Source organism: Mizuhopecten yessoensis, unplaced genomic scaffold (genome assembly GCF_002113885.1).
Source record: "Mizuhopecten yessoensis strain PY_sf001 unplaced genomic scaffold, ASM211388v2 scaffold9359, whole genome shotgun sequence".
NCBI lineage: Eukaryota > Metazoa > Mollusca > Bivalvia > Pectinida > Pectinidae > Mizuhopecten > Mizuhopecten yessoensis.
The window spans coordinates 73,831-90,583 of record NW_018408008.1 but is presented as its reverse complement, the minus strand read 5'-3'; the positions used below and the strand labels follow the sequence as shown (position 1 = coordinate 90,583).

The following is a 16,753-nucleotide window of genomic DNA, read 5'->3' as shown; positions in this document are numbered from 1 at the left end:
GGGGAAGCAAGAATGAGGGACAGATGTTGATGGGAGACAAAGACAATATTTGAAATAGTTGCAGTGTTATATATTTCATGAGGACATTTCCCCTTCAATAAATTATAATTAAGGACATTTGAGATGGTGGTTATGGTGGTTGGGTGGCGCACTGAATAACTTACTCGCCTTTCACCAGGCAACTCTGATTGTTGAATATCCGTCTAAAAATCATCGTGTAAACTATACAAAATCTGTTTATAAGCTACGCAAATGGGGACAGGGCGTATATGTTCTGTATACAGTGTCACCAACTAGGTCTTGAATGTCTATGTTTAAAATACACCAGACACCTCTAATTATAGAGTATCCGTCTACCGTGTCAACATTAAAGGCGTAAATACCTTTGTATAAAATACATCAGGGAGCTATGCTTGTTGAGTATCGTGTCGACCACAATAACACAATAATCTATAACCTCCACAAGGTGACTCTGATTGTACAGAACTCGTCTACAAGGTCAACCTGTATGTATATGTTACCCGTATAACATAAACATGTTCAGCATGTATATAATTATTGCACGAAATCAAGGTCTTACTTTCAGGAAAATGCTGCTATGAATTATCCTTCCTGTAGATGTAATCAGTCATGGATTCTTACGAGTCCTTTTTAAAAGACAACCCACATTCAACAATTAATCTCTAAACTTGAGAAAGCAAAACTATATCATCATTACAATGATGATATCTGTAACGCAACAGCACTCCCGTATTCTGCGGTAGGTGCCTTACGTATCTGTATTACAAACTGACACAAATATCAGTTTCCCATAATGTTTAAATTATACACAGACACGCCACATCCAACACTCTTATTTTGACCTGAATACGCCAAAAATATGTCCACGTGTTAGATTTTATTAGAGACTGCATGTGATGAAACACCTGATATTTTAATATTACAATGCAGTATATTTAATCCAAATAGTTTAGCTCTGAAAAGTTTATATTTGTAAAGGGCAGACAAGGATATATATTTCTCCCGCCCTTCGCAGGTGTGTCTTCCGTTTCAGCCGGGGAATATCAGCGTGTAACCCCAATGGGGAGATAGCATCGATCGTGCCGATTAGCACGTGTTCAGTTGTGACGTCATGGTCATGCGCCATATGTAATTGTGACGTCATCAAAAGTGAATGGCGATATTCATATCCCACGTGTGTTTTTGTTTACACTACTGTCGGTGGATTTGTGACTGAAATAATACGATGGGAGAAAATAATCATCATTAGGATTTTTTCTCTGTCACACCCTCAAGGGAGGGGAACATTATATTAATCTTACACTGAAGGATCAAATTGTGATGTACATGTACGTCATTAAAAATACAGACTAACAAATAGTTTATATAACGAAGTAATGATTGGCTGCAAAATAATGTATTTATTGCAAGAATGTAAGTCGAATCTCAATGTTGACGCAGTTAGTGTACATGCCATAACGACAAGAGAGATAATAATGAGTATTTATATAAATGATGAACTTACTGAAATTGGCCACTCCATCAGCTCAGTTCCATTCTTTACCCAGTCAAATCAAAACACATTGCCCATATAAATGTACACAAAGACACGCTCCATGTTAAATAGCTTGTATATCCTTTTCTTGTGTAAGTGTGTTTCCAGAATAACATAAAATGACTCTCAAACAATCAAATATATTGTAAAACATATTAATCACGAATTATTTTCGTTTTTTAAATGAAGAAGTGCACAGTCGGGGCTGACCGGGACATACCAAAGTCCTTAGAAATGGTAGTTGGGGTTTCCCTGCTTAAGGCTCAGCATCTGGCGTAATGTCAGCAACTGGTTCATCCGTTGTCACTACAATCTGACCGTGCATGACATTTCAGTGCAATAGCACTATAAAATCGGTAGGAATTACTATACACATAACCTGCCCACATAAACATTGTATATCACCCCCTTGTACTTCATATCAACACAAGGTCACCTACTTTTCGTACTCCAAAAATTCGATTTTCGAATTACCTTTGTCGATATAACTTTTAAAAGATGTCAACTCAAATTTTGAATACGTCGCTAAAACGTTAAAATTACGTCGATATCTTTTTACTTATTTAGATATAGTAAAAGCGATATAATTATCAAGTAAATAGGTAATACGGCTTTGTATTGTGTTTATGCTGAAATGTGGCATCGACTTGCTATTTATTTATGTAAGGCAAAATGGGCAGTTAACAAATCATTCCACAAATTTTTGATCACGTGACTAGAATTGATATAATGATATACAACACCTAAAACAAGGTTAATTCGTTTTTAAACCTGATTATCAGCTATCAGTACACCACAAGATATTTGTTCGGAATGTGCTAATTATCTCGGCAATGCTATCTATGTAGATATATAGCGACATAATTAAAACGTTATTGCCGCATATCCTTTGACTATGTCGACATCTTCTCGGGTCATGTCGACATCTTTAAAAACAATGTTTGTTAATTTGAATAATCATCGTTAACACACGATTGATTATCGGTAAGAGAGCGGCTTTCTTAAAGAAAATATTTGAACTTTTTATTTTTTATTTAAGAATCGATTTACCACTATTTTAAGTCTGGTAAAGTCTTATGCAGTTTAGGTTAGTTTCGTTTCTTTCCTTTTTTCTACTTATCCTTTTCTGGGTCATCAGCAAAAGGCAATGTCGATTATGTCCCGGTGTCTGATAAGTAAACAGTAAACCCGTGTTTGATATAAGATTCAAATATCGCTAAGTATTTCATTATATAAAAGAAACTTCATTTTGTGAATGTTACGTCGATCTTAGTAATTATCATGGGCTAATGACGTGTCACGATTGGAATATTATATTACATGTCGGTAAGGGTTTAACCGTGATCACTGAAGGTAGTGCAGGTGTATTAATAGAACCTGTGTGAAAACAGGTTTTCAAAAAAACAGACGATTCATCAGTGTAACAAAATTTATTTTATGCTATGCACCACCAGAGGGAGCTCTGACTGATGGTAATCCGCCCATGTCTCCAGCTACATGTGCAGTACCAGTAATGAAATATTGACTGTACGGATTGTGTCTACACGGTCCTTATGTGACTAATACTTCATCTGTATAAAAAGTACTAGTGAACTTTGTTTCGCTGTAGGCTTTTTTAGCTACAGGTGTATCATGGTATTATGAAGTTCTGCGTTTAAAGAATTATTCCAGGGGATCAACGGCAGAACTGGAGGTATGTGTGTATATTTGCATTTCCATTGTTCAGTCCCTAGAAAAAGCTACCAACCGATCATATTGTTATAAGAGCTAGAACCAGAACAAATGAATATTTTCCAATTGGAAACAAGTCGGTATTTATTTTGCCTAACGTTTGGAGCAATCGGGGTCCAATCAATGCGTGACGTCAAATTCAAATTATGACGCATTTTCCCGAATACTCACACTCGTTCTAGACTTGAGCCGTCAATATGACAGACTATTTATCTTGCCACACTGAGGTAAACAAAATAAGTTTAAATAACAAGCAAGCCGTGTACATTATTTCTGTCATAGATTTTAGCATATATGATAATATACAACGCTCTCCCGTTAATCATGTTCTCCAAACGCGCTTTAAAGAATCATGGAATATGTTTGAACGGGAATTGTTAAACAATACACCATTTCTTAAATATATGTAATAGTTTAAGTGTTTTATGGTTATATGAGCTATTTTACATGTAGCTTGTATATCTTGCTAGCTACTTAAACAATAGAGTGACAAGCTAAACACATTGGCATGTGAACGGTGTAAGTCTGAATTTCTGTAGATTTCTAGATGGTTCACATTCCTCAGTTAAACGGTTTCGCTACTATAACAGATTTGTAAACCATGTTCAGGCGAGCATTTTCCCTAACATCGAACAAGCAATCGTCAGTTCTAAGTATAAACCATATGATTATACTATATTTGTTCGGCTAAAAAATGATTGCGCTCCTCTCATATCTGCCAATTCAATGTTACTTCCAAAACAAAAATTAATGTGAAGTGTTTACTGAGGAATCTGAATGTTATGTTGGCTCATTATTTTTTGTATAGGAGCCTCTCATTTTAGGTCTGAACTGAGTGTTGTATATAATTGACCGCTTGTATATTATATATAATTGTGAAAAAATGGAAATATCTTCCATTAAAATAGATAGCGTCCTATTGAGTAGAAATTTTGAAATTTTAGTATTTGTTTATTTCCAACAAGATAATTGCGGTCGAGATCTCTAGTCAGTGTCACCATTAAAAAATAGAACATGTTTTACTCCACTGGGTTTCCTACCCAACCCCGTAGCTTTTCTCCGTACAATCAAGTTCCTTCTCTAAGATCCATTTTGTTCTTCCGTCATCAGTTATAGCAGATACTGATACATATGTGTGATGGAATATCTCCGTTCGTACGTGTTGTTTAATCTAATAAAGATTATATACGCTATTATTGTTGTCATCAGCATATTCCAAATATTGTGTTTCCCTCGCCATAGATTATAACGATCCTTGTTGGCATGACGTCTTTTGTGATAATCCTGTGTCCTCATATTTTATACGGTCAGCTCAGTAACGTCTAGCATAAGCATCCAATTGCTCATTCAATTAAAGCATTCCTGAACCCTGAAATACAAACAGCTAACACGCGCCAACATTATGTCACACTTTCATACTTAATGATAAAGATGACAGAATGGCAAGAGGTAATTGGTTGATAATTTTGCAACATCACTGTCAACGTCCGGAACACGAATTGGAATGACAGTTAAATCTGAAAATGTCAAGGAAAAAGCTTACTAGTTAAAGTCGACAGATCCAGTCACCATATGTGTGCTTCCATCAAAACAAACACGCGTGATCATAAGTTGGAATAACTTCTTTCATACGTGTTGTAAAATTATTTTGGTGGTAAAGTAATAAAGGTTTGTTTTCAAACTTGAAAAATCGAGGGAAATGTGTCATTGATATTGCGACTGTAGTATAGTAGCATGCTGGTTTAGGTATTGCAGAGCCCAAGGAATAATGAAATAAGATTCTTCTCATTGTTTGCGATTTTTCACTGGTTAATATATTAACAATTGTTACAGGTAAGAGAACACTCCTACATTTCACTTTGGAACTGTATTGGACAATGCGTTCAACGGTGTATATTTCCAAGGAACAAGTTCACCATTTTTTAAATAGCAAATTTCATTGTGTTGACCAGAAAATATATTTCCAGTCAAAATATTGATGTTAGTAGCGCAGATGTAATAAAAAAGGGGGGATGCAGAGCCTGGAGCAAGTCATGTTCTCTAACTATAATAAGCATTTCCACAGGAAGCATTCTAAATCAAAAGGCTGTCTTGACTATTAAAGGGGGTTGAAAAAAGGGTGGATGGTGGTCGTCAAAAGCCCCCTATTAATCAGCGCCATAAACAACAACTCACTTCTCCATGTACATTGATTGCTATTTAATTTTCAAGCAATGGCCAATTACAACTGCAAATACAGTTCACAAGTTCACCATTTATAAATAAAATCTCATTGTGTTGCTTATACAGCCTATTTTCAGTCGAAATATTGATGTTAGCGCAAATGTAAAAAGGGGCTAGAGAGCCTGAATCCAAAGATAAACGTTAAATTTAATATGCAATTTCAAAGGAAGTTGTCTACCTCAAACAGCTGTCATGACTATTGAAGGGAGTTACAAGGAGGGTTGATACTGAAGGTCGGAAGCCCAATTTTAATCAGCGCCACTCTTCTATCTTTTCTGCCCATACAATCAAAGTCGCAATCGGGCAATGTATTTCCCGTCGGTATACAGCATGTCAAATTTAAGTTTTCTCTAGGTTTCAGTTTAATGTTCTACATGCATCTAAGTGGATAGAGGAACAACTCGCTTATCATGGTTCATAGTGTTTTATCTAATTTTCAAGCAATTGTCAGTTACAAATGCAAGCAATCTATATCGCATTTTACTCGATTTGCTACTTAATGCTACTGACCATTGATATTCTTTCGCCACCGACTCAATCAATAGCGTACCCCGCGGCCTCGCTAGGTATACACTAGTTTGGCAAGCATATTCAAATCACACTTACCAGAATGTTTACACAGTATGCAAAGTATATTTAGCTTATTTGAATAACACAATATTAAAAGTATAGTCAACTTATTTGAATATCATAATAGTCAAAGTATTGTAAGCTTATGGAAATCAGTGTAAAATTGGCCAGCCCTCATATAAATATCACTCCTTAGTAGACATTTCTTATTTTTGTGGCAGACCTAGCACGGAGTCAGAGACGGACACTGAGAGTAGTAAAATCACGGAACATCTCAAACATTTTTTTTTTCATTTCATCTCTATTAAGGATTTATGTCCCCCTGCTTGTGACAAAACACTAGAGAACGATCGTTTAGTTTTCCTTGCCTCCAGTTACATTCCCTGGTTTTCATTACATGTACAACTGATATATTTTTCTCGGCTTATCACACCTTACTGTTGTTTTTTCAGAATTATGTCTTTGTTAATTACGATTTATACTGAACACAAAGACTCGGTGCATGCTAGAGTTGATCGCAGTAGTATAGAAATCCAAAAATCCACTACTCTGAAACGATCCTTAAATAGTCTTCTAAGAATAGCATAAAATGACCCCCCCCCCCCCCCCCCCCCCCCCCCNTTGGTTGTTGGTTGTGTTGCATGGAGTAATTCCATGAAAGCTGTCGATTTAACACGAAGTCGAAAATAGCAGATAACTGAATAAATTTCTACTTTCTTCTGTTGTTATTTTATAGGAGAATAAACAACCAATCACAGTTGTCAGCAAAATGCAGACTTGTATGGCTAATAGTGTAGCTCACATAATGATAAAAGTCGCTTCGTCGCCATCATGTTACTGTTACGAAGGAACATTCAAACGTTAATTTGCCACAACGGGATGTTTGTAAGCGACCTGATGTCCAACCACCTCTATACACAAATGCAAAGGAAAGAAGAGACGAAAATGTGTGGAACAAATATAAAATCTGTCTAATCTAATTTACCTGTCCAATACATATGAAACTGTACATCACAAGGTCAACGTGTACCAAATACACCAGGAAACTCATATTGTAAAATCTCTACATACAAAGTCAATGGTTAGGCATATTCCACTCTGTATAGAATACACTAGGGAACTTTGATTGAGATTATCCATCTACAATGCCTTAACTACCCTGCATAAAATACAACTAATTAAGGAAGTTTATCCAAATATGGTTTAGAGTATCCTAAGGCAATTTGGAATCACGTGTGTACAAATGGAAGATGTGTCCGCCTGAGAGCGCACGTGTGGGGACAAATATGGGGAATTGAGGTAAACGTTTAATATCAATCCCACTTTCGCGGGGTAACAAAAAGGAACACAATGAGGGACAAATGTTGCTGAGCGACAAAGCCAACATTTTGAAATAGTTGTAATGTTATATAAATTAAATGGGGATATTTTCCTACAATAAAGCCTACTTAGAGACGATTACAAGGGTGGTTATGGTGGTCAGGTGGCGAAGTGAATAACGCACTCGCCTTTCATAAAGTCGACCGTGATTTGATTCCCCGATCGTACGTGTACAGGTATGGGTTCACCTACCCGGCCACCGACTACATTTCTCACCCTAAACCACACTTAGTACCATGCAGTGTTGACAACGAGGGGACCATTACATAAGCTGCATCTTAGACTAATGTTCTTTCTTTTACACTTTATAAGTCCACTTAAATGAGCTATATTTGGATAACAATTATATTCAAAACACAATTTTCCCGATGTTTTGTATAATGTTTTCATTTTTAATCCGATTAATACGCGTAAACTATTGCAAACGACCTTTTTACTCGTTATAATATCCATGAATAATCAAATTGTATTGTTCACTTTATATTTATATTTGTTAATACATTCGATATGAATCTTGGAAATTGAGAGTAGTTGAGTTGGCAGTGAAATCCTCCCGATAAAGAGGCGATAAAAAAACCGCAGCAAACAAAACAAAAAAATATGTATGCATATGTACATCATATCGAACGTTTAAATCGCCCAGGAGCAAGATCGATCTTTATTTAAATTAAGATATCTTGTATTGTTAAGCAAACATATTTTAGTCAATAAAGAGATGTGCAAAAATGGCAAAAAGAAGTAAAACTTGGCTCTGAATATGTACTTAAAAACTGTATATACATTTCCGCAGAAATAATTATTTTACCTCAAAAAGGCTACTTGGACAACTGAATGGGATAAAGGGAATAGCGGTGGATGGTGGTCGTAATAGCCCTCTTAAACCACGCCTTTTTCAATATATGTCCTCGTCATTTGATAACAGCCATACTAGACAATTTTAATTTATATATACAACATGTAAAAACGAAGTTTTCTGTAGCTTACAGCCTAATTTTCTATAGATCACTCCCTCGTATAACTTTCCTTTTCGACCACCTACGATTATATGTTAATTTCTGTATTATCCCAAAACTATTTTTTAAAAGTCAATTTAAATGTTTTGTCATGTGAGTGCATCATTGCTTGTTTATTCTAGAGCATTAAAATGCCCGTATTATTGCCTTAGCGACAATGTTTGCACCGTTATGTTTGATGACATATTGGAAGAGATTCCTACGGCTACGTTTGAGAATAGCAATACCGCATTATGATTATAGCGAATCATAATTAAGTAAGACCATCTCTTGTTAATAATACGTATTTTGTATATGTTTGAAAGGGATGATTAAGCTGTCAGGATTCCGTATTGTGGTACGTGTTTATATTAGTTTTGTTTTGCATTAAGTATAAGAGCGTTTTTAATTGAAGAACTATTGAAAACTGGCTTTAAAAGTCGATTTAAACATGATATCATATTCACTAGAGCATTTGAATGTTAGTCGTTTAGCTATAATGGCAGTGTTTACACCGTTGTTTTTAAGTGACATGTTGGAGGAGATCTTTATAGCTATTTTTGGTGAAAAACAATGCGGTGCTAAGATTGTCGTGAAAACATAGGTCAGTGTGCAGACCTTAACTATCTGTTTTAAATGGCACCATTGACTACAAGTTTTACCTAGTCAACATATAGAATACAGCTATATGTTTATATAGACATTACGGATCTCTGAGTGTGAAGAAATGTGTCTACACGGTCACTGTCTATTATTCAGGTATGCGCCTTAAGAAGTACTATGATATGGTGGTTTTTTTCATTGCAACCTATCATTTTTTATTTTGAAGTCATTTCATAAGGGACTGATCACTTATCTATTAAGGCAGACCATTACTAGCAATAGCAAAACGGCAATAGCCTGTCTTTCCGCAATTAAAACCATTCAGTTCTAATAATCACAAGTCAATGGCGGTAAATATATTTGATCATGATTATTTAAATTGTTACCTAATTACAATAATATATCAAATTTGAAAAAAAGTACATGGAAATAATGAGGCATGAACATGTATTGTAAGTATCTTGATCATCCTATTTTCTGATACCTTGAATAGAACTGTTAACCCTGTTTAATACAAGTTTTATATAAATATATAATATAGCTCCGGTCAAATTATTAAAAGATAATACTGCACTCCGGTCTGTCATACTATGACACCGGGGCAGCAAGCGCACGCACATATATTGTCATTTACCATCTTGTATGTGTACTAAAAACCCGAGTTTGATTTAATTATCTCGTTCCCTGTATCACACCGCGGTACTCTACAGTTCTGTGACCACAAAGCGCATCAAAAATACAGTGCGCACACCGTGCATACATCGTTGACACACAGTCCGCACATCGTCTACACGTGGTGCACACAACTGAGCGATTTAACAATCAATATTACGGAATGACTCGTATGCAATAATGTATACTGTATATATTACTGTAATTTATCAACACAATAATTAAGATTTTGTACAATTAAACAATGCGTGTAACACAGTATTACAGTGACCGTTAGACTGTCAAGAATTAGTTTGGCTCTTAGGTAACAGAACAGGTAAATAACAACTTGATGAGTGACCGGAGTTTAACCTGGCCTGTGCCTGACACAAAGCGCTGCTATTTGATACAGTGTGACCATTATGAAAACACAACTGGACGTTTAGTATTTGCTATTTGCATTATTTTGGTCTATAACTCTCTTTCACCTAGTTTTCACACCTGGGCGAGTTACGTAAGTGCCCCGGCAGTGGAAAACTACGGTCCAGGTACAGACTGGCTATATTTACCTGTGTTGCCGAGACTGTGTTGTAATTTTTCATTTGTTGATGAACGTTGTTTAAAAAAGACCGAAAACACCATTTCTAAATTTAAGAAAGTATAGACGGAAAGATAAGTTTATAGATGTAGAAAGAATGTAGAAACAAACTAAAAAATCAAGTGTTATATGTTTAAACACGAAATCGTATGTATTATTCAGTCATTCCTCATTTTACACCAACCACGAGTGTTATCGCACAACATATGTCGATCGTCCGCACAAATGTGCGCAAGCAATGATCGTCCATTTTTTATGGTTCGCACTCGTGCACACATCGTTCACACACCATGCACACATCGTGCGCACACAGTACATCATGTAACGTTGTGCGATCCCACAACTGTACATAAGTCATCTACTCTGTTTTCCATCGTTCCTGCACTGGATCATACCACGGCACTCTATATATGTTATTTACACGATAAACATGTATAATTATGTCACCAGTTTATAATGCGTTAACAATACCTACATCTTCTTCGTATAACGTTCCCTCTGTCACATGGATTCCAGATTAACAGAGACTAATTTCCTGATACTAATGTGACTAATTGTATTCTGATTTAATCATTTCCTCCTAGCAAAGACATAGCTCAATGCCCTTCACTCTCGCGAGAAAACGCAACAAAATACCGAAAAGCTTATTTCTGCTTTAAGTGTGTTTTATTATTTTTTCTTAACACAAAATGTTATTAAAACGTTAAATATTAATTCACATTTATAGCGATGTGAGTGTATCATTAAAACTGTCAATTTTACCTGCTGTTTAATGGTTTAGTTTCTGCTTTTTCCGTAAGAGTACTGTTTCGGAATTCATCAATTTAGGAGTCTTACGCATCTGTCCCTCTGTTAGATCCAAAATACAAGGTGAGCTAAATCAAAAACCTGAAATTCGTTCAATTGTGCGTTTCCCGATTAATTCATATACCACCAATTGCAAAGTTGAGCATTTTGAACAATGAATCAAATGTCCTTTTTGAAATGTTGTCATCATTCCTTTTAATAGTTTCAAATATGCACAGATTCGTTGTATAATTTTTCACTTTTACAACCACTATATTGTTCAGTATTGGCCTTTTTATAATATGTGTCTTCTTGAAAACGTCAGCATCAATATCTGTTTTGCCTGTTCTCATAAATTCACAGAATGCAGTATACATCTTTTACTTAATTTGATCCTTAATCCGTAATTGTAATATGCAATTAACCTCCTGTTATTTTAAGAAACCTAGTCAATTAAGCAGATGCTATACTAACCTACCTACGTTAGGCATCACTGTTTTAATAATGTACCTGCCATGTCTTCCGTGAAAAACAAAATCCACACCGCATATATTCTCTAGATAAAATCTAACTGCATCTGTGTCATATTTTACTTCATTTTTTTTTTTCAATTTGTGTTACCTCGTATTCAGCAATATATCCATACTAAAAGAAGTTGTATCGTTTATCTTACAGGAAATTTAGCCGGATCGATCTTAGGTTTAACAATGACAACCAGAGGTTCATCACCATCTAAGAAGGTAGGATAACATCTATTACATATTTGCATGTACTTGTCTCTTGAAGACAAACTATAGTCATGCTCTGATTATGCTTAGGTATATGGTTTGACTTTCAGGAATAATGTAATGCGCGTTTCCTTTGTGGCATTTCTAAATATTTACTTTCAACCTAGTTTTTGAATTTTGAATATATCCATACAAAAAAGAAGTTGTATCTTTTATCTTACAGGACATTTAGCCGGATCGATCTTAGGTTTAACAATGGCGACGGGAGGTTCATCACCATCTAAGAAGGTAGGATTACATCTATTACACATTTGCATTTAATTGTCTCCTGAAGACAAACTATAGTCATGCTCTGATTATGCTTAGGTAAATGGTTTGACTTTCAGGGATAATGTAATGAGCTTTTTTTGTGTCCTTTCTAAATATTTACTTTCAACCTAGTTTTTGAATTTTGGTTTAAAATCAAGGATGATGAACTAGTCAATATTGTCACGAATCTCCCTATTTGTCCTATAACTTCAATGATTAAGAGTTCTATAACATAGATCACATATACGGTTACTGGGGAAATGCTACACACGCTTTAACATATATAAATTGTATATAAAGTCACAAAGAGCAAATATTAAGAGGTTACGGTATTTTAGCAGAAAAAAGAGTAAAATTGAATTATTGTGTACTGTCTGCTTGTACAAGGAAAATGTAAACCTATTTCGATTTGAAGCCACCTATTCATAGTACAAATACCATCATGTTCTGATGCATATCTTCGTTCCTTAGAAACAAATCTTATTCTAAGAAACCCCAAAGTTAGATTAATTTGACTCCCTTTTAATATGTATCTCCTTCATCTACGTATACTGGCTCGTGAAACGGATTTTTTTGCATCATACAGCACATATTTCTTCTATAATATTATTAAATCGCACCAAGCGTGATATATTCTAGAATAGTACACGAAGTGACATCTGTTCTCTTTGGCATAAAACCAAATGGTTCTTCACTGATGAAGGACAACGAACTATTGATACCCTAGCTTTAAATACCCATTGGTACGACGAACACGGAATGCTAATTCGAAACGTTATTTGAAACTTTACTCGTGAACAAAAGGATGACAGTTGCCGTTGTGTATATCATAGAGCATATTTTGACTAATTGATTTAAGAACCGATAAAAATCTAAAAATTAAAGTCTTTCAAGCATAAGTGCTATCAAAATATGTAACTTAATCAGTTGAGAATGTTACAATACAATCGCCAGCGATTGTTTATGGAAACGTAAAAGTAAGTAAAGTGTTAAACATCAAAATAGAGAGAGAGGTTCTGACTTACCAGGTAGGGTGGATGATTCACACGTTACAATGTAGAGAGGGAGGTCAGAATTACCAGATAGGGTGATGAATTCACACTTTACAAGTTCGAGAGGGAGGTCAGACTTACCAGGTAGGGTGAGGTGTTCACACTTTACAAGGTAGAGAGGGAGGTCAGACTTACCAGGTAGGGTGAAGGATTCACACTTTACAATGTAGAGAGGGGGTCAGAATTACCAGGTAGGGTGAAGGATTCACACTTTACAATGTAGAGAGGGAGGTCAGAATCACCAGGTAGGATTAGGGGTTCACAATTAACAAGGTCGAGAGGGAGGTCAGACTTACCAGGTAGGGTGAGGTGTTCACACTTTACAAGGTAGAGAGGGAGGTCAGACTCATCAGGTAGGGTGGGGGTTCACACTTTACAATGTAGATAGAGATGTTCAGACTCACCAGGTAGGGTGAGGGGTTCATACTTTACAATGTAGAGAGTGTTCAGACTTACCAGGTATAATGAGGTGTTCACACTTTGCAATGTAGAGAGGGATGTTCAGACTTACCAGGTAGGATGAAGGGTTCACACTTTACAAGGTAGAGAGGGAGGTCAAATTTACCAGGTAGGGTGAGGGGTTCCCACTTTTCAATGTAGAGAGGGATATTCAAACTTATCAAGAAGGATGAGGGGTTCACACTTTCCAAGGTAGAGAGTGATGTCCAGACTCACCAAGTAGGGTGAGGGATCCACAGGTAGCAATGTAGAGAGGGATGTTCAGAATTACCAGGTAGGTGAAGGGTTCACACTTTACAAGGTCGAGAGGGATGTTCAGACTTACCAAGTAGGTTGAACGGTTCATACTTTACAAGGCAGAGAGGGAGGTCAGACTTACCAGGTAGGGTGAGGGATTCACACTTTAAAATGTAGATAGTCATTTAGCAATGATGAATCAATTGTACATGAATAGAGGAAGTGTCCCCTTAGGACACAGGGGTTGGGCCGAAGAGGGGAAATTCAGGTTATTGTTAAAAATCATCACCACTTCAGCGGGGTAGCAAGTGATGCATATGTGTTGCTGAGAGACACACAATTAGTACAATTTTGTGATTAAGCTTATATCTTACGTGATAAAAGAATGTTATCAAATATCAGCCAGAATAAGATGGTTATCAAAATATTTATCATGTAGCAGTTATGGACACATTATCTACAAACTAATATTTTGAAACGATCTTAATTGACACGGTACGTGCAAATAAAATGTAACCAAAGCAGCCTTACCTGTTACCATCAACCTGTTTCGGGTACAATTTATTCGTATCACTAGTCAACCGTGAAGGAGGTTTTAGTTTTCCACACAAAGTGTTGCAGACAAAATTTGCCCATGCAAAGTAAGGTGTATCTTGATACCTTTCAAAGCATCGATTAGCTATACTAGGCGATCAACGCCATCGATTTATTATAACGTACGTGTAATAGTAAAATAGTAAAATAGTAGTTTACCTGACAGCACCTCCATTTTTGGACAGCTTTACAGGCATTGCCATACTTTGTAACATGCAATGAAGAATTAGAAAAAAAAAGTGAAAAGATACCAGTCCAGACTTAAATACGTATACGATGTACCATGTCCTTCATTGAGCCTTAAATCAACCATATAACACATACGTTTGCGTTTTATCGCACAACGGCGAGATCGATTGTTAAATCATACAGTTGCGGGAACTTTGTGTGGAAGGTTTGCGCATGATGTATTCGAGGTGTGCGCACGGTAATGTGGGTGCGTTGTGGTATCACACACCTGTACTTATCTCTTTTTCCTTTAACCAGCGCAAGCAAATGTCGAGTATGGGCTGGTGTCTGGTTCGTACACAGCAAACCCATGTTTAATTTCAGACTTAAATGTCGGGAAACAATCCTGTTTAGAACGCCTTCTTTTGTTAATGTTACTTCAGTCATATTCAGTTTACCGACTTGTCACGATTTTGATATTATGTTACATGGATTATACAGAAATCGCTAAAAGTAGTGTTGGGCGTATTAATAGAACCTTCGCGAGAAGAGTTTTCTAAAAGAAAAAAAAATATTCATCAATGTTACATAAGTAATATTATACGTATACACCACCAGAGGGAGCTCTGATCGACGAATATCCGCCCAGGTATCCGGCATTTACAAGAGGGTATGACAGTTTTCTTTTAAAATAGAGTAATTGACTACTGAAAATATACCTCGTTTACCTGTCTAACGATAATTATCAAACTCTGAACCTAACAACGTTATCGTGTAGACATGTTTCTTCCTCTGTGTGGAAAACACCAGAAAGCTCTGATAGTAGATTGTCTGCCCACCATGTCAATAGTTAGGTCTTAACTTCTCTGAATACAATACACCAGGGAACTTTGATTGTAGAGTATCCGCCTACAAGGTAAATATTCAGGTCTTAACTACAATGTATCAACTACAACTAATTGAGGGGTTCAAGTCGAGGGACTGTGGGGGCCAATCAAAAGACAGAAGACTATTGTCCTCCTTCCATTCGTTCACTATTCGTGCCCGGTGGCCTGGGGCTCCGTCATCCTGGAAGAAATAGTTGTGTCCATAGCCTAGCAGATGTGCTGATGGTACCGCTGTTTTCTAAAATGTCTATGTATTTGGTTCCGTTCAGATTTCCTTTCAAAAGATTGAGGTATCCAATCCCTCGGTAGAACAGTACACCCCAAACTGTCACACCGCCACCACCAAACTTAACTGTAGGCACTACACAATTTTGCCACACTTGTTCATTTGCCCTTCTTCTCACACACGTCCTGCCATCTGTTTGTAAATTGGTGAACCTAGGCTCCTCAGTCCATAAAACAGTCGACCATTCCACCAATTTCCAATTTGCATGGTTCTGTGCAAATGTCAATCTTTTCCGACGATTGGTAGCAGTCAACAGTTTTTTTTGACAGCAACACAACCTTTCAATCCCGCATTGTATAATCGTCTCCTCACTGCGGTATTCGACTCTAAACCAAACCATTTTGGATCCACTCCTTTCGAAGCTCAGGAACGGTATCCTTGCGATTTCTGAGGCTGGTCCGGACCAATAATCTATCATCCCCAGGGGTAGAAATTCGTGGCCGGCCAGAACGTTCTCGATCCTCATAGTTCCCGGTATCTTGGAACCGTTTAATGGCCCTGTACACGTTCTGTCTGCAACAAAAGAGAAACGTAAAACAGTAGACAGGTTCTGGATAAGAAAAGTATGCAAATGCACCAAAATCCGCGATGAAACCAACATTCACTTACCCGTTGGTTCCAATAATTCTTGTAGTTTGGGCGGCAGCAACACCATTGCGATGGTAAAAAACACGCTGGAATCGTTCTTCTCTTGTCATTCGCTGCATTTCTTCTCATGAGTATTTGCAAAGTGATTGAATAGTACAAATATACAAGAGATAACAAATAATCAATGAATGGTGAATAGTGATGTATTTTGTCATTTTAAATAAAATTAAAATTAAATACCGAGTACATTTAAGTAAATCTAACAATTCTCAAACATCTGATAGATTTCTGTAAAATGTGAATAACAGAATTGTTTGACAAAACCCTTTTTGTGATTCAATTTGGATAATCAATGA

The 16,753-nt window shown here is 36.5% G+C and overlaps 1 long non-coding RNA gene across 1 annotated transcript in view; it reads left to right on the top strand.

The window, feature by feature from the left end:
• Positions 1 to 3,023: 3,023 nt before the first annotated feature.
• Positions 3,024 to 16,753, top strand: part of LOC110457874 — an 82,560-nt gene continuing 68,830 nt past the window's right edge. Inside the window, exons 1-3 of the long non-coding RNA XR_002463729.1 lie at positions 3,024 to 3,248; positions 11,765 to 11,829; positions 12,041 to 12,105. This is a non-coding gene — a long non-coding RNA (uncharacterized LOC110457874). The remainder of the gene's footprint in view (positions 3,249 to 11,764; positions 11,830 to 12,040; positions 12,106 to 16,753) is intronic.